The 26,361-nt window shown below is 39.3% G+C and overlaps 1 protein-coding gene across 2 annotated transcripts in view; it reads left to right on the forward strand.

Moving 5' to 3' along the window:
• VSNL1 (visinin like 1) overlaps positions 1–26,361 on the forward strand; it is a 111,778-nt gene that overhangs the window by 20,932 nt on the left and 64,485 nt on the right. The window lies entirely within an intron of this gene.

Consider the following 26,361-nt stretch of genomic DNA (forward strand, 5'->3'; position numbering starts at 1 on the left):
TTGTGATGAATCTTCTAAGCAGTATTAAACAATTTTACTGCATCTAAGAGCAGTTAAGAATCTATCGGAAGCTTTGTAAAGGAAGTGATTTGATCAGACTTGCATTTTCAAAAGATAATTCTGGAGAATGGATTAGGAAGATGCTAGATGGAAACAGACCAGTTTGGAAGCTATTGCAGTTTTCCAGATGACAGGTGATGTTGCTTTTGATATGGCACAAATTTAGAGACTTGTATAAATATGGGAGGGTTTTGGAGGCAGATCATAGTAGGGGAGCATGGCTGTGTTTGCGAGGAGAAAAAATGAGAGACTGTTTATGAATGACTGGGTAAATGGTGGTACAATTCTTCAGGCAGAGAATCCACACCAAGTATCTATTCTTTTTTTGTGACTCTTAACAAATAATACAGCCAAGAAGTTAATCCAAAAAAGTGACACTCCCTTTATATTGTTCTAAATAGATACTTAGAGAATAAAAATGTGACTCACATCAAACTCTCACCAGCCAGCAGGGTCTGCAATGCTCTGAAACTACTGAATTACCATTCCATTCCATTCTACTGAGGTTTTCTCAGGGCTACAGTTTGTGTCAAATGGTTCCCAATCCTTTTCAGCGGCACTGCTTTGTACTTCTAAGACTTTGTAATGCCAACAACTTTTTCAAGCTCCCAAGGTTAGTAGTTGATCGAAAGAACACACAATGACAAATAGCACTATAAATTTAGCAATGTTAAAATTAATTCATATTTTATTAATAGTGATAGAATTGACATGAATTTGAAAAATAATGCAATATGTGGAAGAAACCTTATGACTTTTGGCAATAATTTGTTGGATTCCCCCACCTTCAGGCTTTACCCCAGCAATCCACAGACCAAATTTTATTTTTCAAGATGATCATTTTGTTTGAAATAAGAAACAAGATAATGTTAACATGATCTCTTTAGGAATTTCATATTCTTTAGAAATCAGTGCAAAAAGTGTTTGCTCCCTAATGATGGCATTTAGACAGGACAATGAGATTATATTATATAAGCAGGTATTCTTTCTGTTACCCTGTAAGTTTGGCCTTAGGTTTAAAAACTAAAGTCTATCCCTATATTGCACTAAGGCATATTTACCTGCCTCTAAACATTGTGATTAAAAGAGGAGTTATTTTAAGGACAAATATCAGAACTAGACCTCCAGAGCCATCAGGAACTGGCAGAACTTGGGATTTATTGTCTTGTGAGATTCAGGATGTTCCTCTAACTATACACAGCATTTCAGCTTTTCTGTCCACAGTTAGCTTTGCATTCACTATTGATGAATGATCTGGTATCATCTGTCTTTCGTTCCAAATCCATGAAGGGGCAAGTCTGATTATTTTTACCTCTATTTGCAGAGTTCTTCCAACTATCCAAACCTGCTAGTCTTATCGGTTGGACAACCTTGATTGCCACCTCTGCCTAAAAACAGCTTAATACTACCTCCTTGAACTTGAAGTATGAATAGAACCATTTCTGCTATTAAAAAAGGGGGGATGGGACGTATTAATAACCAATATGGTCAATATATTTGACAAGGAACAACCAGAAAGGTGAGATAAAGGGAGAAGGAACTTACTTCATCCCCAAAATAATTCAAGCACCACTTACATGTATTACATAATACATTATCCTCAGAGCAAAACCCAGCAGAGTTATTAAAGTATCTCCATTTAACAGAAGAGGAGAATGAGGCTTTGAGAGCTCACTAATGTGCTTCATTATCCAGCAGATTCAGGCCTGTTGGACTCCACAGCATGGCTTGTTTGCAAATTCATTGTAGCTGGGGTGTTTAGCCATGCACAACATCAGTCAGTACTGTATGCTAACTAGTGGGAATGGAGAATATTGGTAAGTCACTTTGTTAAGTTTAGGTCAGTCAAGACAGTTCTTCAGATATTAAGTAAATAGGTAATTGCTAAATATTTGAGAATTGTCTGTCCACTATCTGAATGTGTAAGTTATTTTTTAAAAAAGATACAGTTTTAGCTGGGTGTGGTGACCTGCACCTGTAGTCCCAGCTACTCAGGAAGCTGAGGCAGGACAATCGCTTGAACCTGGGAGGTGGAGGTTGCAGTGAGCCAAGATTGCACCTCTGCACTCCAGCCTGGCGACAGAGCAACACTACGTCACACACACGTACAAAATACAGTTTCATTGTAAAGTTAATATTTGACAATGATAATGAATTTAGAAAAAATATTAAAGTAGAAAAATAAAAATTATCCTAATATTCAAAGGCAGGTATTGTGATTTTTTTTTTTTGGTGTTTTTCTTTCTGGTTTCTTATTTTTATTTTTATTTTTATTTTTTTGCTTTTTCTTGTTTTTTACATAGTGGAGACATAGATAAAATTTACCTTCTTACTTCTAAACTGTCTTCTTATAAACCAATTCCTTTAATTACATCAAGGTTTTTTCAGTCACACCCTTCTTTGTCTCGTTTCAGAAAGGATTTCAGTTAGGTTGAGAATATGCGTCAAGCATCGTAAAATAAAATAAACTGAAAAAATAAATTTAAAAGAGAGGTTTCAAAAAGGAAAACAATGGCATTCTTCTGATTTGTTCTGGCCTAGATTTCTTTCTTTCCCCCTCGTTCTTTTCACAGGTGTTGATTGGCCCACACTTCTGATCATTAAGTAGAAGATTTTCTATGTGGTCCGGCAACCCCTTTGTGTCTTCCTTGAGTCTTTCTAATCTAAAATGCATTTTCAGAGCCTGTAAGCTGAAAGGAACTATGTCTGGATAGATGGCCAAAGATTGTGTTTCATTTTGGCAATGAAATACATATTTATCATTAAATGAACCTTTATTACACCATCTCATTAGGCTGTTCAGAGTGGTTTTTAAGAAATTATTCCAATACTTATGCTTAGGATTCTGTGAAAACAACAACAGTAGCGACTACAAATGATTATATACTCATTGTGTGTGCTTAGTACAATGGCAGAAAACCAGATGACTCAAAGTGTTACTCCCCTTCCAACTTTATTGATTTTTTTTTATTTTAGAACCTCTAAAGATCAGAATTTCTCAAATTGCCTTATAAATTTGTGTTAAACTACTGTGCCTAGTATCCCAATTCACAGATGAAAATGGAAATTTTGTAAAATTATTTTTCAAAACATTTGCTGAATGCCTACATGGTGTAACTATTGGTGAGCAAGACAGAGTCCCACCTTCAAAGCAGTATGGACTCTGTGTCTGAAGGAGTCAGGAAAGTAAACAAGTAGTTGCAATGCACAAAAAACTAGTTTGAAAGTATCTGCAGATGCAATTGTAGTACCAACAATGTAGTCATAAGATTATGGAAATTAACTTGAATTTCAATATCATACCAAATTTGTATGTCATGAAAATGAAATCACTTGAGAATTACCAATGAAGTATCAGAGAAATGTATTTTTTCCTAAACTTAAAATGGACATGCTTTAAATTAGCAAAATTCTTAAAGTTATGGGACAATTTTCTCTTTAATATTCTACCATGTTTTCTTGAAATGAACATGATTACTCTCTATGGTAAGAGCTAGAAGAAAAAAGATTATCTAAAATCATAGATGGCCATTTGGCTAGTTAATCTTCAGCATTGTAAAGTACCTAGGAAAATGTCAGTCTGGGTTAGGGAGAAGTCTGAATTACAAAATCCTTTAACAGAAAATGCTTTTTTATTGGGAAGAAATTTCAAACATACAGAAAAGTTCAGAGAATTATATAATAAATATGCACTGACCTATTACCCAGAAGTTACAAATATTAATGCCTTCTCATATTTTGAAATTATTTTCATCTCTATTCTCAGCCTCACTCACCTACCTTCTTCCTCAGTAACAATCATTCTATTGAATTTCATATGTATTTTCTTCATGAACACTTTTATTTTTACTACATATGTATAGCTATACAGTATCACTTTCGATATTTAAGTAGCTGACATCATACTGTATGTATCATTCACCAAATTGCCTCTCTCAAAAAGTACTTTTAGATCATGTTTTTATTCAGATAATATTATTCCTTTATTATAACCACTATACGTTTGATGTGGTTTGACTGTCCCCATTGAAATCTTATCTTGAATTGTAGTTCCCATAATCCCCATGTGTCATGTGAGGGACCAGGTGGAGTGAATTGAATCAGCAGTTCCTGCATGCTGTTATAGTGATAGTGAGTCAGTTCTCACAAGATCTGATGGTTTTGTAAAGGTCTTCCCTGCTTCAGTGGGCACCTATTTTTCTTTCTCCTGCCACCATGTGAAGAAGGATGTGTTTGCTTCCCCTTGTGCTATGAGTGTAAGTTTCCTGAGGCTTCCCCAGCTATGCTGAACTGTGAGTCAATTAAACCTCTTTCTTTTATAAATTTCCCAGTCTCAAGTATGTTTTTATTAGCAGCTCGAGAATGGACTAACAAAACAGTATTTCATGTAATTATATCTTGTTATTTATTCCCTATTTGGTGAACATTTAGTCATCTTTTCTTTTTTTGCTATTACGAAGTTGGAGTGTACATCTTTTTCACATGGCTTCTTTTGTATACATGTGAGATATATAGTGAAATGGAATTGTGAATCATGGTCTATATGCATCTTCTGTCATATTAGATACTGCCAAATTGTTCTCTTCAGAAAATATACCAATTTATATTCCCACCAGCAGTATATTAGAAGAGTTTGTATTTCTCTACATCTATGCTGTCATTTGGTATCATAATATTAATTTTTTAAATCAAACTATATAAAACTGTCCTTTATAATTTTTCATTTTCTCAATCTTTAGTGGCAAATTTACTTGTTCACAGGCCTTGCTTATTTTTTAATAGGATTCTTTGTCTTTTTCTTATTTATCACTTGGAATTCTTTATATATTCTCAATACACATAAATTATTTGTTATACACATTGCAGATATTATCTCTTTGCCTGTCACTTATTTTACTTTGTTTGTGGTTGCTTTGGTCTTAAAAACAAAGTTTTAAATTTTGAAATGGTGGTATTTATCAACCTTTTACCACAATTTAAAACCTTTTACCACAAAGCATCTCCCCAATAATCCATGTCATTGCTTCTTGGTATGTTTGTTGCACCTCAGTTTTTAATCCCCAAACATCCTTTATTGTTGTTTACCAACTTTTTTCATCTATTTCCTTGTCCCTCATTGCTTCTTACAACTATTTTTTTCATTCTAGTTTCACTGTCCTTCCTCCTGAAGTACATCCTTTAATAGTTCTTTGAGATAGGGTCCATAATTAATATTTTCTCTAATTTATATGCAGTTGAAAATGTTTTTATCTCACTCATTTTAAATAAACTTTAACTGGGCATATAATTATTAGTTGATTTTTTTTTTCCTTTAGCATTTTGAAACTATTCTATTGATTTCCAGCATCAATCATGGCTGATGAGAAGGCTGACTTTAGACTAATGGCTCTTCCTTTAAGTTAACCAAAATTTTCTTTCTGGTGGATTTTAAGATAATTTTCTTCACCTTTTATGTTCTTAAATTTTACTGTTGCCAGGAGCGGTGGCTCATGCCTACATTCCCAGCACTTTGGGGCAGATCACTTGAGGTCAGGAGTTCAGGACCAGCCTGGCCAACATGGTGAAACGCCGTCTCTACTAAAAATACAAAAATTAGCTGGGCATGGTGGTGGGTGCCTGTAATCCCAGCTACTTGGGAGGCTGAGACCAGAGAATCACTTGAACCCAGGAGGCAGAGGTGGCAGTGAATGGAGATCATACCACTGCACTCCATCCTGAGCAACAGTGACACTTTGTCTAAAAAAAAAAAAAAAAAATTCCTGTCACATGCCCACATGTGGACTTGTTATATTTCTCCAACTCTGAAATGTGTAAAATGTTTTATTCTGAATTTTTCAAATATGAAAAACTCTATGGTTTAATTTCTCTCCTACTCTCTTTCTCTTTCCTCTCTTTTTGGAGCTATTAATACCTCTATATTGGAGCTTCTCATTCTAGCCTCATTATCTCTTAATGTCTCCTCCATATTTTTCATCCCTTATCTCACTGTGCTCCATTCCAGATAATTTCATTAGAACTAACTTCCAATTTACTCTTTCCTCTTATTCTGTGTCTCAACTATTATTTAAAGTCTCTCTATTTAAAAATGTATCATCTTTATATTTTTAGAATTTCTATTCCATTGTCCCTCATAATTAGTCATTCTAATCTTCAAGTCTCTATTTTTAATCCTTTAACAAGAAATTACAGAAAGCAGGTAATGAAAACATCCCTTTAAAAAGACCATTTGTAATTGCCAGAGCTCCATAATAGTTCAGTGATATTTCTTGGCTTAGGGTTCTTACTTTGGAGGACTAGTACAAACTCAGACTATAATTAGGTAAGCATTCCAATTTGGGATTCCAATTTCTTGTTTTAAACTTTTTATTTTGTAATATTTGATGAGCGATCTTTTCTGCTCAGTCTCATACACCTGGAACAATGTTAAAGGAGACATTTTGAAATCCTGGAAAATCTCTAAATTGGGTGTCTGACAGGTAATTTTCTTCATGAAATACAGTGAAGAGATTGGCCTCTTCTCTTTTCACTTCCATTACCAGCAGGAGGAGATGTGTTTTTTAAGGGGGACATTGTTCACAAAATAAACAAAGCTTTTTAGTTTTTGCTGTGTTTTTAAATAGTTTATGAGAGACCCTACATGCATAGGGTAGAAAAATGATTAACAAAACTGTACTTAAATGCAGATGCTTGGGAAAAATCACTTATTAGGGCTATACACCAGCCCTAAACTAATCATGTTTTGAATGTGTGCTCCAGGAAACTTATAAACCACTTGACTTAATGAGCTATTCAGGACCATTATAAAATAACTAAAAATTTAAATATTAAATCTATTAACACCAAAGGTTTATAGTATTTGGCATCAGTATTTTTCTTACTGAGTGTAAATATCTATGGATTGGTATTATTTTAAAACTTATTTCCAAATGCAAATGGAATACACAGATCAATACAATCTGATAAAATAAATCATAAAAGTAGATACTATTAAGCATCTCCTGTATCACCCACTGTGTTAGGTTTATTACTTACATTATTTCTAATTTACAAATGCCCTTTGAGTCAGGTGATACTATTATAATTTTATAGATGAGGAAACTGAGCCTTAGAAAGGCAAATTGTCCAAAATGGCAAGACTAGGCCAGGCATGGTGGCTCACACCTGTAGTCCCAGCTCTTTGGGAGGCTGAGGTGGGTGGATCATGAGGTTTGAAGTTTGAGACCATCATTTTGACTCATTTGTTCATTCATTTGGCCATTCAACAGTATGTACTATGCTGACAGAGGCCTAATAAACCATTGATATATTTTGGAAAATGCAAATTTAGTGGGGTTATAAGTCCAGGAGCATGAAGTAGGATAAGTAAGAGATGAAACTGAAGAGAAAGATATAGACAAGATCATGGTGACCCCTATGGGTCTTACAAAAGAACTGGGACTTTCTCTTCAGGCAACAGTAAGGCATTGAATGTCTGAAATGGTCAGATATTTATTCTGGTAAAATTACTATAGAGACAATGTCAAGACTAAATTTGAAGAGTACAGGCTACAGACAGGAAGACTAATTAGATAGTTTTTGAAAAAAAGTGTCTGAAGTGAGATGGAGGCAATGAAATAGACAGCAGAAGAGGAATTCATAGAAATGATAGAATTTCTGATTAATTAGAACTAGGGGAAGGAATGGAGCAGCATAGGCTGACTCATAAATTTCAGACTTGGGATTGTACACTCATGAGCCTTTGCTGAATTACTAGACAGAGACGAGGCCCTGCCCACTGTATCTTCTATTGCCTTATGCTTCTCTACAAGATGAGTAAGCCCATTTCTTCTGACACCTATTTGGTGTTTTGGTTGATTGACTCTGGGTAAAAGCTGCAACTGAAGAGAATATTGGATTTGGAATCAGAAGATGAGGCTCTGGAATGAGATCTGCCAGAGATGTTTTCTACACACTTAGAAAAAACTTGTGTCTTCCCTAGATCTGTTTCTCATCTGGAAAAGGAAACAGTTTATCTAAACTAGGATCTTTGGGTTCCCTCTCAGTTCAGTGATTCTAGGATTCAGCTTGGCAGCACTTGCTTAGTGGTTGAATGCAGTTCTCAAAGCCAAATGTGCGTTTCTACAAGCAACATAACTTTGGCAGCAAGGAAGCCATTTCTTTATATTTCTCATGCATCCAATAGTTTCCATTGACTTCAAGTTTCAAAGTTTGTCCTGACACCCATTCTGTTCTTCTCATGCAAGTCATAAACTGACCCATAGGTTCTTGGTAAACCCTATCCTATGTCTTCCTTTGACTCCCCCCACAATGATCTTTATATTTCTACTAAAAAGTCAGCAGAGTTCAGTTAACAGAGAACTTTTTCTCTACCCCTGAAAATGATTATATATGGGCCAAAATACAACACTTTTAGCCGTATCATCTCACGTGAAACACTCCTTCCTGACCCACTGTGTTGTTTTACAAAAGCTAAGCTCTTTTCTGCACCATGGTTTCAGAAGTGTCTGCCCCTAACATTTTAAACTGTGCTTTCTCAGATTTTTGCTAATATTTCAGCTGCAAATTCTTTGGGCACATTCAAGTTAGTCCTTTCAATAAAACAATCAAATACAGTCCATAGAGTTTTACAAGTAGTTTAATAAAGGTGTCCATACTTCCTGGGATCCTTGCCAGTCACTGGCCCCAGAGGAATACTTAGGCATTTTCCTTTGTTTGTTTCTCTTCTGGCCATTCATTTTCCATGCTGTAATCTTTGGGTTGTTTGTGGAAAAGAGCCTTGCCACTTATGGAAGACTTCACTATTTCACAAAAACTAAGCTAGCAAACCTTGTGTTTTGAGACAGGGTCTCACTCTGTGGTGTGATTACAGCTCACTGCAGCCTCCACCTCCTGGGCTCAAGCGATCCTCCTGCCTCAGCCTCTCAAGTTGCTGGAACTACAGGCACACGCCACACCACAATAATCTTTCTTTCTTTCTTTCTTCTTTCTTTCTTTCCCTCCTTCCCTCCCTCCTTCCCTTCCTTCCTTTCTTTCTCTTTCTTTCTTCCTTACTTCCTTTCTTCTTTCTCTTTCTTTTTTGTCTTTCCTTTCTTTCCCTCCCTCCCTTCCTTTCTTTTTCTTTCTCTTTCTTTTTTCCTTTTCTTTCTCTCCCTTCCTTCCTTCCCTTCCTTTCTTCCTTCCTTCCTTCCTTCCTTCCTCCTTCCTTGAACTTAACATTTTCTTTATATTTCTCATGCATCTGGTAGTTTCCACCGACCTCAAATTTCAAAGTTTGTCCTTACACCTACTTTCTTCCCTCCCTCCCTCTCTCCTTTCCTTACTTCCTTCCTTCCTCTCTTTCTTTTCTTTTCTTTGTATTTTTTGCAGAGACAGGGTCTCACCATGTTACTCAGGCTGGTCTCAAGCTTCTGGGCTAAAGCAATCCACCTGCCCTGCCTCCCAAAGTGCTGGAATTCCAGGCACGGGCCACCATGCCCAGCCTATTAAACTTTTTGAAGGAGATGGCCAATAGCTCAACCTCTTCCTTCTGGAGTGCAGGTACTGGGAAGGTAGAAATGCAGGCTGGCTGCTGGTCACCTCCCAACCTGAGAGGGAAGCACAGGAGGAACTCAGAGTCCTAAAGTCAGGAGAAAGTAAGCATAAAAGGACATCCATCATTAGCTTAAAATACAAGGGACTACCTACCTCTGGATAATTTGAAGGTTAAATTATTGAAGACAGTCCAGAAAATTGAAATAACACAATAGTGGGAGTTAGGAAACCTGGTTCTTTTTCTAAGTATAGTTCTACTTTTCTGACTCTAGACTATTTACTCTCTTTGGACCGCAATATTCTCAACTTTATATAAGGAGAATTAAGTAGATTTCACAAATATGTTTACAAGTTCTCACATGTTAATGTATAAGTTAATATGATAACCTGTAAGAGATCTCTATTTAATGTTCATTTGTTACCATAGAAACTTATACATTATAGGACTATGCTTATTCCATGTTATAACTTATAAACAGGATGTTTTGCATATTATTTCTCCCTCTCATTGGGACATTGGTTTGTATAGAAAATAAGCAGTTTCTTTTTCATCTCCATATCCTGATACATAACATGGTTTCCGCATATAGTCCACACTTTTTATTCATTTGTAAGGAGCAAGAGAGGAAAACAATAGTCTTCATCTTTTGCAGTAAATAGTGGTAATTATAGAGTGTGTTTAATTTTGTATCTCTGCTTTCTCTACTTACCATATCATAATTTTCCATGTTCCAACATTGTATTCACAATTTTATGTTCCAATGAGTTAATGTGTCATAATTTACTGTGCCTAGAGTTTCTACTATTATTAAATGAAAATGCAATAAATATGTGTCTGTACGTAACTTTTTCCTCTTGGGTTATTTCTTTAAGATACCTTCCCCTGGAATCAAAAGTTTATACTTAATTATTTCTAGTGTTTTCTGGTGGGTTATATTAGCATACAATTTTACTGTATTTGATTATTTGTAGGTGTGAACTTGGCCATTGATATTTGATCTTTTGTTCCTATTCTATTGCTATTCATTGTTTAGCCTGCTAGCATAATCCTCTTCCCATTTATTTTAAAGCAACCTTTATACTTAAAAGACATTTGTGTTCAATATATCATCCCATGTTGTTGTTATCTTTACTTTTTCTATTTTTTAAGTCTCTAAACTTTGAATCTTTATGTAATCATATCTATCAATCTTATCTTTTATAGTTTCTGCCTTTGCTTTTATTTAGAGAGTCCATCTTGACCTTAATAATCAGGTTAAATGTACTTTTCTCAGTTTACTATTTGTGTTTTCTCTGGTATGAATTATTTATTCACACTTTGATCATTTCTGTCTTCTGTCTTGGATGGTTTCCTTAATAATCAGTGTTTGCTTTACATATAAATACAGTCACACATCACTTACTGACAGAAAAATGTTCTGAGAAATGTGTCGTTGTGCAAATATCATTGAGTGTCCTTACACATACCTAGATGGCCTAGCCTACTATATATATACCTGCCTATAGGCTACAACCCTGTACAGTAGTAGGTCACTGTACTGAGTACAGTAGGTAATTGTAACACAATACTATTTGTATATTTAAATATATCTAAACATAGAACATGTACAGTAAAAATAAATCATTATGCCCTTATGGGACCACCATCATGTATATACTCTATTATTGACTGTTCCGTCACTCTGAGGCACATGACATTGTATATGCACACATAGCTGTCAACTTTTTGTCCACATTTTCAGTTTCTGATAGCTTTCTTTGATATTTTTTATGTTGAACTTTTGATTCCAAATGTTAGTGACTTTTTAAAAGATGGAATATGGTGTGGTTCTTACTTTTTTCATCAAATTGCTATCAAGAGGTGATTATGTCACTTTCAAAATTATATTTCCTAATTTCCCCCTTGTTCTGAAAAGCGTCCTTGATCATATATTAAGTGAGTCTATATAGCTGGATCTATTTCTAGACTCTCCATTCTGTTATGCTGATCTATAAGTCTATTTTTGTGCCTGTAAATTCTGCATATATTTGAGGAGACCTCAAATGTCCTCTCCTGAATCTTTGCTTCTCCAGGCTAAACATTCCCTGTTCTTTCAATGGTTACCCTTGTATTTAGCATCCAAGTCCTTTCCCATCCCCCTGGGGACCAGAGGCAGGCAATTGTGAGATAACTGACCACGTTAGTTGGGACCTCAGGGAACCTCAAGCTTCCCTCTCTTGGAGAAAAATGCTACATAAAGGCAGCACCCAGGCAAAAAGGGGACTATTGAGTGCTTATGTGGAAATAACAGGTTTTCCCAGAAAAGTACTTTCTTGTTTCTCATCTTTAATTTCACAGAATAGTTTACAGTGGCTAAGGACCTGTCAGAGTTCAAATCCCAACTCCACCATTTTCTTGCTGTGTGACCTTGAGACCTTGAGAAAATTTATTAAATTCTGTAAGCCTCATTCACCTCAACTGTAATATGACTGTATAATGGTATCTGCTTCATAAAACTGTTATAAAGAAGAGTACTTGATCATAGAAGCTGTTGTTATTACTGCTGCTATCAGCCATATAGATTTATTATTTTATTTAATATTTTGAGGTAGTTGTAATATATACAATTTAATGCTGAATGAACAGGATAAGAAAAGCTCAGTAACTTTCCCTCCCCAGCTAGTATACGTGCTCCAGCAAGTATCTCACCTTGTCTGTTTAATGAGAAGGCCCGGATCTTTGCTGCAGACAACTCAACTCCACTGTGTGACAGAAGGCACTGATAACTGGCTCTTTGGATTCTGCCCTGGTTACTAAGTCAAGCTGTAAATGCTTAGACAAAGGTAAATGTAAGGTTCAGACATAGGATTGTTTTGAGGTTTTCTTAGTTTCAACATGGAAGGGCATTAGATTAATTGGAAGATACAATATGGTTTCATCCTTATTTGCGAATTAGCTGATATGGAAACATCCCTTCAAACTAAGTATCTACTTAGTTGACTTAACTAAGTTCTATAACTACTCAAAATGACACTGACACAGGCCCAGAAGCATTTGTCATCCCCACAGGGCGCCAGAGGAAGCAGCACTTCCTCTCCTTCAGCACATGCTACCTGTGCTCTCAGAAGGCCCAGGGCTGGGAGGGAGGCAGGTGGAGGAGGCCACACAACTGCCAAGTCAAACACACCGGAAGGTCTAATTTTAGTCCTCCCAGCCTTGGCATTGTGCCTTTCAGCAAAGATATTTTTCATGCACCACAATAAAGTGCTTTGTTCCAGCCTTCCTGGATACTTCACAAAGGCCCAGCAAGGACAGGGTAAGCCTAAATCAGAGCTGGAAACACATCAAAGACAGGGACCTCATATGAAAGGGTCAGCATTCCTCTCACAACCTTTGGTAAATAGATTCTTTCCATCCAGCTCCCAAAACCCCAAGAAGGGACACTTGGTTGTGCTCTTCCTCCAGCTTCTTTTTTGTGAATCTTCTACTGGCGACTCATCAACAAGCATGTTTTCTCCTTCATGCCAGGGATTTGAAAATCTACTCCCTCATTTGTCCCTGCCTAACAAAGCCCACTTCTTTCTATAGAGTCTGGGTCTTGTTTTCTTTTCTGCCATGGCCTGGAAAGTGCACTAGATTAAGAGCCAGAAACAATTTTACAATCTGCAAACTGCCTCTAGGGTTTTTTCTTACAATGACCTGGCAAATTCAGTGAGGCAGAAACTTTCACAAAACTTGTATGGATGAGAAAACTGAAGTTCAAAGAGGACACAGACTTTTGCAAAGGTCACACGAGAAAACACTGGCAAAGCTGAGGCTGAAACCTAACTCTGGTGCTTTAGGAAAGGTGTGGTCCCGTGAACCCATTAAAGCACTGAAAACCCGCACAGGCCTTAGGGCCCTGGGATGAGAGAATCCTGGAAAGGGAACTCCTGTTCCTTGTACTTTCAGTGAGCCTCACTCCCTTTACAAACAATGAATTAACAGTAGTATTTCAGGATTCACATGTAGGTCAAAAACGTTTAGTCCTGAGGCTCATTCTGTTTGGCTCTGGGTGAAGTCATGAATGTGGAAGAGAAGCTCAGGAGAATTCCGAGCTGACACCACAGGACCTTGGAGAAGTTATGATCGGGGGACACAGTGCTAGGAGTCAAAGTCCCTGTCTGTCAGGATCTACTATGTCAGCAAACCTCTCTGAGGCTCAGTTTTGTCTTCTGTAAGATTGATGCCAGCAAGGCCAAGGTTTACATAAGATGTGAGATAGGAAAGAGCTTTGTAGATGCTGAAGTACTGCCCACTGTTCATTACAATGACTTATATTCTAATTCAAAAAATAGAAAATTCAGAATTCCATAGATCACCACTTCTGGGTGCCTATGGTTGGGTCTACGGTTGTCCAGTGAAGTCCAGAAAGGAATCTCCCCAAAAGACAAAGTAAAGATCCAATAAGCCATTGGGAGCATTGGAAGCATCTCTGGTCAACCTTTATCTGCTGCCTTTCCAGGAAATAAGGAAACGATGATTTCTCTGAAGGTAAAGCACATCATTCTGGGACCTCAACCTGAAAATGTTGACTACAAAACCAGCTAAGATCCTCAGGAAGTTTTCCAGGTCTCCCAAAGGCCTGTGTGAGTTTTCTGTGCTCTGATGGGTTCATGGGACCACACCTTTCCCTAAAGCACCAGAGCTAGGTTTCAGTCCCAGCTGCTCTGCCAGTGTTTTCCCGTGTGACTTTTGCAAAAGTCTGTGCCCTCTTTGAACTTCAGTTTTCTTATCTCTACAAGTTCTGTGAAAGTTTCCGCCTCACCTAATTCACCAGGTCATTGTAAGAACAAACCCTGGAGGCAGTTTGCAAATTGTAAAAGTGTTTCTCACTCTTTATTTAGTGCAATTTACAGGCCACATCAGGAAAGAAAACAAACCCAGACTATACAGAAAGAAGTGGGCTTTGTTAGGATTTTATTGACTTGGCGAATGAAAGACATTTTGTGCATGTATTTGTTTGCTGAAATAAAAACATTTGCACATTTTTCTGCTTATAAATGTTATGTGCTTGTTATAAAGAGTTCAGAAAGATATTAAGGAGAGAGTAAAATACCACCATTATGCCACCAGCAGTTATAACCACTGTTAAGATTTTGATATATGCTATGAACTGACCAAACATCCTGTGCACACAAGCTCCAGTGTGTGTATAAAGCAAAAGCAAATGGTGCTATACATACTGTTTTGTGACCTGCTTTTTTCACTTAACAATTTATTGCAATGTCATCTCTCCTTTTTTCTTTTGTTTTTATTCCATAAGTGCCCCAAATGTTCATCGTACTCCTCAGATCATGGCTCAATATCAACATTATTTATATAAAGCACTTCCTGTATTTTCTCACATAGTTTTAATTTACCCTTTATTTGCTATACTCACTTCCATTCCCCTCCTCCATTATAGTGTATTTAATATATGTCCTCATGTAGCTAAAATAAATTCCTTCCTCCTGTATTCAGTGTCCAAAAAACCCTTTCCTGTAGCCGCTCCTGCTACACTCAGGTAAAGGTTTATCCTTGAAAAACTACAGAGTTTATCTGTATATTTATGTGTTTTCTCTTAAATGACATTGAGTCAATACTCACCCATATCAATCAATGCAGATATACATTATCACTTTTGATGGCTTCATAATTTCCATTCATAGTTCTAAAAAATTTTATTTACCCAGTTTCCTATGATAGACCTTTAGGTAGTTGTTAAAAGTAGTTTTTAAAAATGGTTTTAAGCAATGCTGGGGCAAATATTTTTTGTATATGTATCTCAGCAGGCTTGTGTCATTATTTCCTTGAGATCATTTCGAGGGACCACTTTATAAAATATTCTTTACCCAGTCTCTCTAAAGAAGCTTTGTTGCTGGTTCCCTAGCAAGAAGTTTGTTCTCTCTCTCTCTCTCTGTCTCTCTCTCTCTCTCTCTCTGTCAACACTGCTTGTCTCTCCCTAATGGCACTTAGTGCAGTCATCGTTGAGCTTCATTTCATAGGTTCTCTCTTATCACTCAACTGATAAGCTCTAGCTGTTGATGGGATGGATTACATAGTAATTAATTAATTCAACATTTCCTGGGTATCTGTTCAGCAGTGGGCTCTGAACTAGTGCTGAGATGAACCAGACAATCACCCTTGAGTAATCCCCAGCTGTGAGATGGAAGAGATGGATAACACAGACACTACTGTGGCAGCTGATGCAGTGACAGCAGTTGTGCAGAGTGCAAAAGAAGTAGCTAGACAGTGAAGGCTCTGAAAATGAGGTGCCTCCTCTGCATCTTGAAATATGAGTGGGAGTTCACTAGAGAACCAATGTGTAGCTAATGAGAACTGCCCTCAGAGCAAAAGGAAGAGCAAAAGAAAACACAGAGAGGTTTGGCATGATATTAAGAAGTTGGAACATAGGTGAGAACATGGGGAGAGAGGAGACTAAACAGGTGCCAGGAGGGGACAGGGGAGGGAGGAAGGTGGGAAGCTGGAGGAAAAGGATAGGCCCAGGTGAGCCACTCTGGGGAGCCATGCAGATAGTTGGAATTCAGAGTGAGGATAATGAGAGACCACTGAAGGGTTTAAGCAGGGCAGAGACATGATTGGGTTTTGTGTTTTAGAAAGGTCATTTCAGCTATATAGTATGGAAGATGGAATTCAGGAAGGCAAGGCTGTAGGGATGGGGAAACAAGTTAGGAAGCTACTGTACTAATCAACGTGACAGGATAATGGCCTGAACCAAAGTAGGGGCAACAGAGAAAAGTAGATGGAATCAAGAATTAGAAAGTAGAATCTACCAACCTCTTAACTTGATGACTGGTTACATATGGAAACACAAAATAGCGAAGTTCAGAATGATGCCCAGACTGCGTGGAACCTTGGGAAGATGGTGGGGCTATTTACTCAGAGAGGAGCAAAGAGTAAAGGCATATTTTAGGGGAAAAAGGAGGACCAATTCATGTTTGCGTAATATATTGAGTTTAATGTGGTTGTAGAACACAGTGGTGGCTATGTCTAGCAGGCAGGTGAATTCTAGTATTCACCTGACAGGTGAAATCTAGTATTTCCAAATTTTTCTTTAGGATCTGCCCTAAAAACCTGGAAAGATCTGCCTTAAAGAAAAATTTGGGAATCATATGATGATACTAAGTAAAAGTTTGCTGAATAAATGAATGAATTGACTCATTTTCAGCATCCTGTTTCCTTCAACTAGAACATTCTATAAAGCCACCTTCATACAAGAATTTCAGTTATCTGTTTTTAAGACTAACCCAAATGAATTAAAGTATCTTTTTAGAATTACTGAAGAGAGAGCAATTTAGGCACATGGTGAGTGCATATGGCTCTCAGAAAGGGAAGAGCATCAGTCTAAGAGTCAGAAGATGAGTGAGGTGGGATTGGCTGTTATTGGTGGACACTGGTACATGCCACTCACCCCCCTCCCCCAAATATTCAATTTCTCTGAATGCAAAGACGGCTTACATCCCTGATGATCAAGGCCTAACCCTGTCACGGGGAATGCGCAGGTGAAGTGGGACACTCCAGGTCTGCTCTTCTCTCTCGGCAGCTCCCTACTATTCTCAGACAAGGGCCACAGTCCCTCCCCACTGGGACTTGGCAGCACAACCTAGAACACAATCTGTTGGACAGAAGGCTGTGATTATTAATGAAAGCATTTCCTCTGTTACCTCACAGAACTAAGTGAGGTTCTAACACTGCCAAAGATGGCCCATTTTCTTTCATAGAAACCAATTCTCAGAAATACACAGAATGGTCCGAGACAGGACACATAGGGAAATAAAAATAAGATGCAGAAAAGTGGGTGGCTGCTTGAAATACTCCCAGATGAAAGGTTACCAGCTATTAAACAGCTCACACTTCTGTTCAGTGGAAGAGCGAGAAATTGGATGGAAACTTCACTCAGTGGTTGATGCTGACTTAGTTGGGGCTGTGAGGTCCTCAGATGACTTTCCTCAGTCAGGTCAGATATGATGCACGTTTATGTAAAGGAAGGAGAGTCAATAAGCCACAGTAAAATGTCCCTTGTTTCACAATTTGTATACTTCTGTTTACATGTGCCAGGCTTGGTGCCATGTATCGAAGTTAGGATGACTCCTGCTGTCTAGGCCTGAATCTTGACCTGTCCCCTTCTCCATCTTCTGGAGCAGCCCATTTGTATGGGTCCCATGATGAGGATAATAATAGTTACTGTTTGTTGGACATCTGCTTCATGGAAGGCACAGTTGGAAAAAAAATTAGCATTATTTCATTTATCCTCACAACAATGCTTTGAGCAAATAACATTATTTCTATTTGAAAAAATGGGGAGATTGAGGTTCCAGTGGGCTAAGTAACGTATCAAAATTCATGCAACTCGTATTAAGCGGGAGCATCATTTGACCCTAGGTCTGACTCCAGCACACACTTTTTTCCCTACTAAGTCCAATTAAAAATAAAAGAGACATTGGAACCCGACAAAAAGAAGGACATCCATGAAATGGGATGCAGGTGAAACTGAGTCTGAGTAGAATCTTTTCCAAAGTAATAGACTAACACCTGGGTATTGAGTGTGATTTGGGTCTAAGTCATACTTCCCAACCATTCAGGAAACGTTCTTTGTGCCTTGGAAAGAAGGAAGAAGATGGCAGTTGCATCTGACCCCCCGTGGTTGATCATGTCATTTTGACCCTTTGTAGATCAGAGCCCTTGGACACCTGGCTCCCAAGTTTCCAGGTGGGTTTTAGTTTGGGACCACCTAGTGAGAGCCAAAGACCAATGACAACTGGTAGCACCCAGCCTAGAGTTAAGGATATACCAGTTGCTCAAGGCTCCAGAGCCACTTTAGGCTCTCAGCCCCTGCCCTGTAGAAAGACAGGCCAAGTGAGAACTTCACTGGGAGCAGCTTGAGCAGACCTAAGGAGGGAGGCCATTCATCACACCCTACTCACATGAGAAGACATGATTCTGCAGGGTCTAGAACCTTCAGCCTGTCTCAGTACCCAAGGATCAGAGGCCTGGGCACTAGAGCAGGCATGTCTTATTGCTGAGACTTGGTAGCCAGGGCACTTCTAGGCTCTCTTACTTGCTATGTTCCCTGGCATAAGTCCCCTAGCCTCCTTGGGCCTCCAGAAAACAAAGGAGTTGGATCAGATGATTCATCCCTGCGGCCCATTTCTGTTTTTACCTTCAGGTGTTTGTTATACTTTGCCAAACAGAACTCTTGCTACTAGCCCTAACATTGCCACTGCCACTGCCGTCAAACTATTTTCCCCCACTTACTATAGATCAAAAAAATAATTTTGCCTTATCTTGAGTCCCCAGGAATGCAGTCTGCAGCTCCCTCCTGTTTGGTGCTTATGGGGTGGAACCTCAGCTGTAATTCCATGAGATTCAGGTTTTGAAGTAACATCATCAGAGAATGCTGTAAGAAAGGATTTCTCTTCTTTCCAGAAGCTGCTCTAGTCCCCAAATACAGCATGAAATGCCAGCTTGTGGTCCGCACCCTCCCTACCCCCTGGGAAATGCTTCTGGGGGCTTGTGAGTACTTGGCTTCCAGAGGATGAAGAAGAGGGGGGCAGAAAAAGCCCATCGTGTCAGATATTTGCCTTTATTAGGAAAGAAAAACCCCATACAATATGTTGGGCAATTTTGAGATATGGTTTTCAGGGCTGTTTTTAACCATCTCTGGAAACTAGCAATCCAATGTCGGTTGTTTACAGGATCTGAGGGGTGGTGCTGGGGGTTGTTTCAACATCCTAGCACAGAGATAAACATGGGTAGTGGCTTACAGGCTTTGAGTGTTAGGCACAGGGACAGCATGCACAGGGGGCTGGGGAGTGGGGGATACCAGCCAGGTGGGGGGGATAGACTTCTCATCCCAGCTCTGCCATCAGCTGCCCATGTGATCTGAGAAAATTCATCACCTTCCTGAGCCTCAAACTCTCCAGCCTAAAACCAAAGGGCTTAAAACAGAGGAGCCCACAGGCAAATCTTTTCAAGCTTTGGTTTTCCTGTGTTGTGTGATTTGGGAATTTTTTTTTTTTTTTTTTTTTAGATGGAGTTTCACTCTTGTCACTCAGGCTGGAGTGCAATGGTGCAATCTCGGTTCACAGCAACTTCCTCCACCTCCCTGGTTCAAGTGATGCTCCTGTCTCAGCCTCCTGAGTAGCTGGGATTACAGGCGCCCACCACCATGCCTCACTAATTTCTATATTTTCAGTAGAGACAGACAGGGTTTCACCATGTTGCCGAGCCTGGTCTCAAACTCCTGACCTCAGGTGATCTGCCTGCTTCAGCCTTCCAAAGTGCTGGGATTACAGGTGTGAGCCACCACACCTGGCCAATTTTGGAATTGTTAATGCTAGTCCCCAGGACAAGGATCTTGAAACCACATCAGGAATGCTAGACAGGGGGAGTGAGGAATCAGGGAGCCCTTGGGTTATGTCTGTGCTGGTTTAGGGTATGCTCCTTAGACCATGTACTTCAATTTTTATTCATGTTTTCCAGCAGCATTTCCCAACTTGACTCATATTGCCCTGAGTTGCTTATTAAATGTACAGATTTCCCTCCAAGGGATCAACCCACTAAGCTGTATTTTTAAGGAAGAACCAAGGGTGAATCTTGTATTCAGACAACTTTAGGAAAGACTCTTAAGAGTTTTCACCTGGGTACTGGCTGGGTACAGTGGCTCACGCCTGTAATTCCAGCACTTTGGGAGGCCGAGGCGGGCGGATCACCAGGTCAAGAGATCAAGACCATCCTGGTCAACACGGTGAAACCCCGTCTCTACTGAAAATGCAAAAAATCAGCTGGGCATGGTGGCATGTGCCTGTAATCCCAGCTACTCAGGAGGCTGAGGCAGGAGAATTGCCTGAACCCAGGAGGCAGAGGTTGCGGTGAGCCGAGATCGCGCCATTGCACTCCAGCCTGGGTAACAAGAGCGAAACTTCATCTCAAAAAAATAAATAAATAAACAAATAAAAAGAGTTTTCACCTGGGGACTAGTGACAGGTTAAAGGTGACTGATCAGGTCAGGGTTTGTCTGTCTATCCTCTGTGCTCTGTAGCTTTCTGCTATGAGTATGTATTTCATCAACCTTCATATTCCAAGTCTTGTAAATGTCTCCTGCTCCCAGGTCTCAGCCCTTTAAGATTGGTACTATGTCTTCTCTTTATATCCCACCTTGCCTAGCACAGGGCTTTTCCCCTAGAAGATTCTTACAAACGTCTGCCAAACTTAGTTGTCCAGAGAGTTTTCTGCCTGACTCCATCAAGTTAATTATGCCATGGGTCATCAATGACCCCAAACCACAATATCAAATACAAGGAGAAGACAGGAGTAGTAAGAGTTGGCAGAGAAGTATCATGGAGAAGACAGGATTGGAATGGAGCCTTGCAGCAGGAGTAAGGTTTAGATACATGGGGGGAAAAAAGCACACAGGGCATTCCAGGCAGGAGTCTAAGCATGAGAAGGCCAGTCTCTACAAAGGCGGTTGTTTCAAGATATGGGTGAAGAGCCTAGGGCTCAAAGAAAAGACTTGATTTATTCAAGACTGACCCAAGTATCCTATTCTACAACCAGCCCATTGCAGCCTCTTTCCATACTTGCATGACAAGCATTTCCTAGGTCTCCAACCTGAGCCCCTAAAGCCCTTTCTTCCTTTGCTCTGAGCCCTATTTTCAAGATTGTTTTCCCATTGCTGTGCTTATCTCACTATGTATTTGTACACGTGGTGATACTGCTCCATTTCAGCCACTCAGTCTTTATTTAAATGAATCTTGCTAGGATTCAGCCAGGCTGATTGCTACGTTACCTGGGAGGAGCTGGACATGCATTTCTGTCTACTCAACAGGCCCTGGTATGTCCTAGAAGACTGGATTTAGATTGAGTGGGTAAGAGATACACTGGGGCCAACACACACACACAGACACACACACACACACACAGACACACACACACACACACACACCCTCCACATATATATAGTTTAAATCCTCTTTAATACCCAAAGTGCATATGGAAAAGATGCTCATGGGTGCCTCCTGACTCCATCCTAGGCCCTTTCCTCATCCCTGAAGTCCTCGTGCTCCTCTTCTAAGAGCTTTCTTAAATCCTCTGTCTCTTCTGCTCTGGAACCTGCTATTAAGACAGGATAGGAAATGGATGAGAGATGAGCAAAACTCAAGACAGGAAGACCAGTTGGGAGGTAATTGCAGCATCCTTGAGATGATCCTGCAGGTGGGAGAAGATGATGGCCTCTGTTAGCAAAGCAGTGGAGAGCGGGAGGACTGCAATGCATGCTTGACTAAGCCTTTACTAGCTGGTCTGGCTGGGGTAAATTACTCAATCTCTCTGACCGTCAAAGTTTTCATCAGTAAAAAGGAAACAATCATAATCTCTTTTTTACAGAGGTTTTTTAAAATGCTGTTTAAAATGCTCTAAAAAATGGACAATGGTTTATATGGGTTAATGCTGTTACACAAAAGCCTTTTGTAATCAGTGTACAAAAGGGCCATCTTCTCTGGGGGGCATCATTTGCTATTAAATGAAGCTGGGCTTTCCTCCACAGGGCTGTATCATTGGAAGTTCTCTTGTCTATCAAAGCCCTTCCACCAGCCCTGTTTTGTGCCTAGCACTGAACTTCTCTCTATGACAACACAAACAGTGAGAAATTCTTTTGGTTTGGGGATGGGCTGCCTTTAATATTATAGCTTGAAACCCCAGCTTAAAAGTAATACACTCTGGTTTCTGTCTCCTCCCTTCTTGGGTAACAAATGCTTAAATGCTGATGGGTTCTCAGGCCAAGAATCCACAGAGCCCGCATGTGTTGAGACAAGCCAATTGGAAGTCTGACTCATATTTTCATATTTACAAAACTTATGTGGCAAATCAGTGAATGGCAGAGTTGGAAAGGCCTTAAAGATCATCTGGTCCAACTTCTCATTTTTTTAAATGGGGAAATGGAGTAACTGGGAAGGAAAGGATCTTGGCCGAGATCACAAAGTACGTTAGAGACAGAGCCAGCCTGCTTCCCCCTCACATGGTGTAGGGGAATCTCCATATTGGGAATGTGATAAAATGTACTGTTTGTACTCTTTCTGTTATGCTGGTCTCATGATGAAAGATACTACTTGGCCTATATCACTGCAGCCCGGAGCAAAAAGACTACAGGTGGAGAGTGTTATGCCAACCATGTTTTCATTCATTTATCACACATTACTAAACACCACCTTTATGTCAATTACTGAATATACTAGATAAAAGATATGGTTCTCACCTGTAAGGTATTCAAAATTTAATAATAAAGACAATCTCCAGGAGGGCTGAATATTTTCCGTGCAGTTAAATAAAATATTTCTCCCATCTGCCAACTGCATTTTATATTTATACTTGTGAATGCATTGACTCTCCTCATATATAGATTGTGAGACATTTTCTCAGGAAAAAAAAAAACCATACCAAATACTTCAGACCCCTCATTTATTCATGTCCTCAAAAAATACTAGTTGAATACCTAATAGGAGTTACCAAGAGGCAAAAATAAATAAATAGCAGTCCTCTCTCTCAAGAAACTATAATAACAATCCAGTAGAGAAATACATAATGACCATGGAAGCTTTTAGAAGAAAAGAGAGATACCTAAGAGAATGGGTGCTTAAGTTTGCCATGAAGCTTTCATGGAGGAGGTGGTGTGTGAATTAAGCCTACTTAAAGAAGGGGAAGAACTCTGCTAAGCAAAAAATGGGAGGAAGTCATTCTAGGAGAAGAGACCAGCATATGCAGAGCCATGGAGGTGTGGAAGCATGCAATCCTGGAACCTATAATAGTTCATAATCACTGGCACATGAGCAAAGATATATTGGCAGAAAATGAGGATATGAGTAGGCAAGGCCTGATCCACGCTAAGGAGATAAAGCTGTATCCTGGAGACTAAGAAGAAGTATAGAGGGTTTTAGAGAGTAAATCAATGAGGTTTCTATTCTAGAAATTTACTCAGGCAGCTGTGCAGTGGGAAGGTGGTTGGAGGCAGGTAGCCCAGTGGGGAGGCCAATCTTTAATCCAGGCAAGACCTGATGAGGCCTGATGAGGGCAGTGGCAGTGTCATTCTGAGCCAGGCCAGAACCTGACTTTCTGTATGATTCACCCACTGCCAGACACACCTGAGTGATCATGCAGACCCATAACCAAGAAGCATGAAGCTATGCACTTGAGTCTCCAAACTGTGATTCACAGTCCTAACAATATTTCCTGTGCGTGTAAGAGACCACCGTCTCCCAAGTCAACTGGAACGGTTTAAGACATCACAAGTGATTCATGGAGCAGGCTTCCTTGCCTAACAGAGAAGCTGATACGTTGTTGAATTTCTAAAGGGACTTAGGGGAGGTGATTTTTAATACAAAGTCACTTCTGAGCTTGTGGTTTTGGTACATGTAAGTCTTTTCCAAACAAGGCAGCCAGGCTGGCAGACTGATCCTCTTTTGTCCCTTCTAGGAACTAATTCAGTTCTCTGAAGCCTTCCTGCCTTTGCTCTTCCTGTTTCTTCTCCTGAAATGCCTTTCATCCACCAGCCTGTCTATGATTGTCCACTGGAGTCTTATAGATCCAGGTTCAAATTCTAGCTCTACCATGCATTAATTGTATGCTCTTATACAAGTTACCAAAGCGTTCTGGGCCTCAGGGAGCTGCCCTAATCCTCATTGCTCGGTGGTTGCATAGCAGGAGATGAAGTTTGTGAGGTGTTCCATTAAGTGCCTTCCCCATGGCCAGTATTCAAAATAGCTATTATTTTTAGGTGAGATTCTAGTTTAAGAATGAAAATGTGTAATTCTCTACTAAAGAAAAGTGAAGTACTGAAAGTTTTCGCAGTACATCTTTTGATTTTCAGGATAACCATGAATTAGAGTTTTCTTGCCCACATTAATTAAACCTGACACCTGAGTACCCACTTGATTTCCACACCCAGCTGTGGAATTCCACAGTAACCTATAATTAAGAAACAGTTGCTAATAAGAGACTTGGAACTTGAAATTCAGAGCAAAAGTAAGTAGAGAAACCCCATGGCAAAGGGCAGAATTGCTGATACTGGGCCCTTTTTTACACTGAAGAGCGTGGAGGGTAAATGGCCATTCTTTTTTTTGTTTGTTTGAGACGGAGTTTCGCTCTTGTTACCCAGGCTGGAGTGCAATGGTGCGATCTCGGCTCACCGCAACCTCCGCCTCCTGGGTTCAGGCAATTCTCCTGCCTCAGCCTCCTGAGTAGCTGGGATTACAGGCACGTGCCACCAAGCCCAGCTAATTTTTTTGTAATTTTTAGTAGAGACGGGGTTTCACCATGTTGAAAAGGATGGTCTCGATCTCTTGACCTCATGATCCACCCGCCTCAGCCTGCCAAAGTGCTGGGATTACAGGCTTGAGCCACCGCGCCCGGCTAAATGGCCATTCTTAATGGTATCATCTGACTGCATTGTGTGCTGCCGAGATCGTGCTGAGTGGAAATTTCCCTGGAAATAGCAAGAGTGGTTTGGTTTCATTACAGTGAAAGAATTGTTTAATGTTGGGGCAGGTTACTGACAATGGGTGTGGAATCTGTTTTAGGAGAAGTTAAAAAGTAAAAACAATAAAGTACGTGATGAGAAATATTACCCCTTCCAGGCTATTGCAAGTGTCGACGTGCCTGCAGCCTCAAAGAGAGTTTGTCTCAAACCCAGTGAAGGACTGCGTTCACTTGGGTAATCTTCAGGTGAATCTTCAACCCTAACTCAGTTTCTTCTAACTGGATTTGAAAGATTTTCTGGCACATTTCTGATTCTGGAAACTTTGAGATTTTCAAGTTTAACTCACCTTTTTAAATCAACCTGGAGTTAATTTATGTTTTAATTCTTTTATTATTATAATAAGCAATAGTTTTATTATTTATTATAAAGCAATATTAAAGGGAAAATTTTTAAATTACCTTTAATTTTCCTGCACAGTTATTTTAATTTTGGAATATTTTTGTGGCCTTTCTTTTCCTACTTATTTCTGAATTAGCCATCACAATAAATATGAAAGAGTTTTATTATGATGTCTGCTTTATTAATGAATAAGTTGAAGATATTGCAGTTAATGTTGCCTTAAGTAACACAAATAGTAAGTGGCCAAATCAGGAAGAAAAATCAGGATTTGTCTCAAACCTGCTGTCTCCCTACTCCCTGCTGTGATGTTAGCCACATAACCTGGTGCTTAATGGATATAGGTAACATTATCTTATGCACTATTATTTTAACTCAAAATCAGAAATAATAGCAGTCTGGAATAATATCAACAAAAACTCTCCAACCAATCGCTGGAAAAAAATCAAGATTTTGTCAACTCTGAAGACAGTGTTGTAGGAGAAATAGAGAATTAACGTGACTAATAGAAATGAGCTGTTTTTATTGGGGGGAAAAGCTCCAACTTGAACTAGACCAACTGAGACGCCTTAATATTGCTGATCAGATATTCCAAGCCACTTACTGATCATTTAGTTATAAAGTTTTCTCATTGTTCTTGTCAGTAATCCCACCGAGTATCCCATTAAACTAAATGTAGAATTAAACACCTGGGAAACAAGTGTCAATAAAGTGTCATTTGTAGAAGGAAAAGAGAAACAACTTCCGAATGCTTACTATGAATAGCATAAAAAGAGATGGTTGCCTTCCATTTGGGAGTCAACACAGTATGAAAAATGACACAGTGAGGTGAAGAGTGAACCCTACAGCTCTTGGAACTATCAGAAGAGTCTATTTCACTCAT

This window comes from Saimiri boliviensis, chromosome 1 (genome assembly GCF_048565385.1).
Source record: "Saimiri boliviensis isolate mSaiBol1 chromosome 1, mSaiBol1.pri, whole genome shotgun sequence".
Taxonomy (NCBI): Eukaryota; Metazoa; Chordata; class Mammalia; order Primates; family Cebidae; genus Saimiri; species Saimiri boliviensis.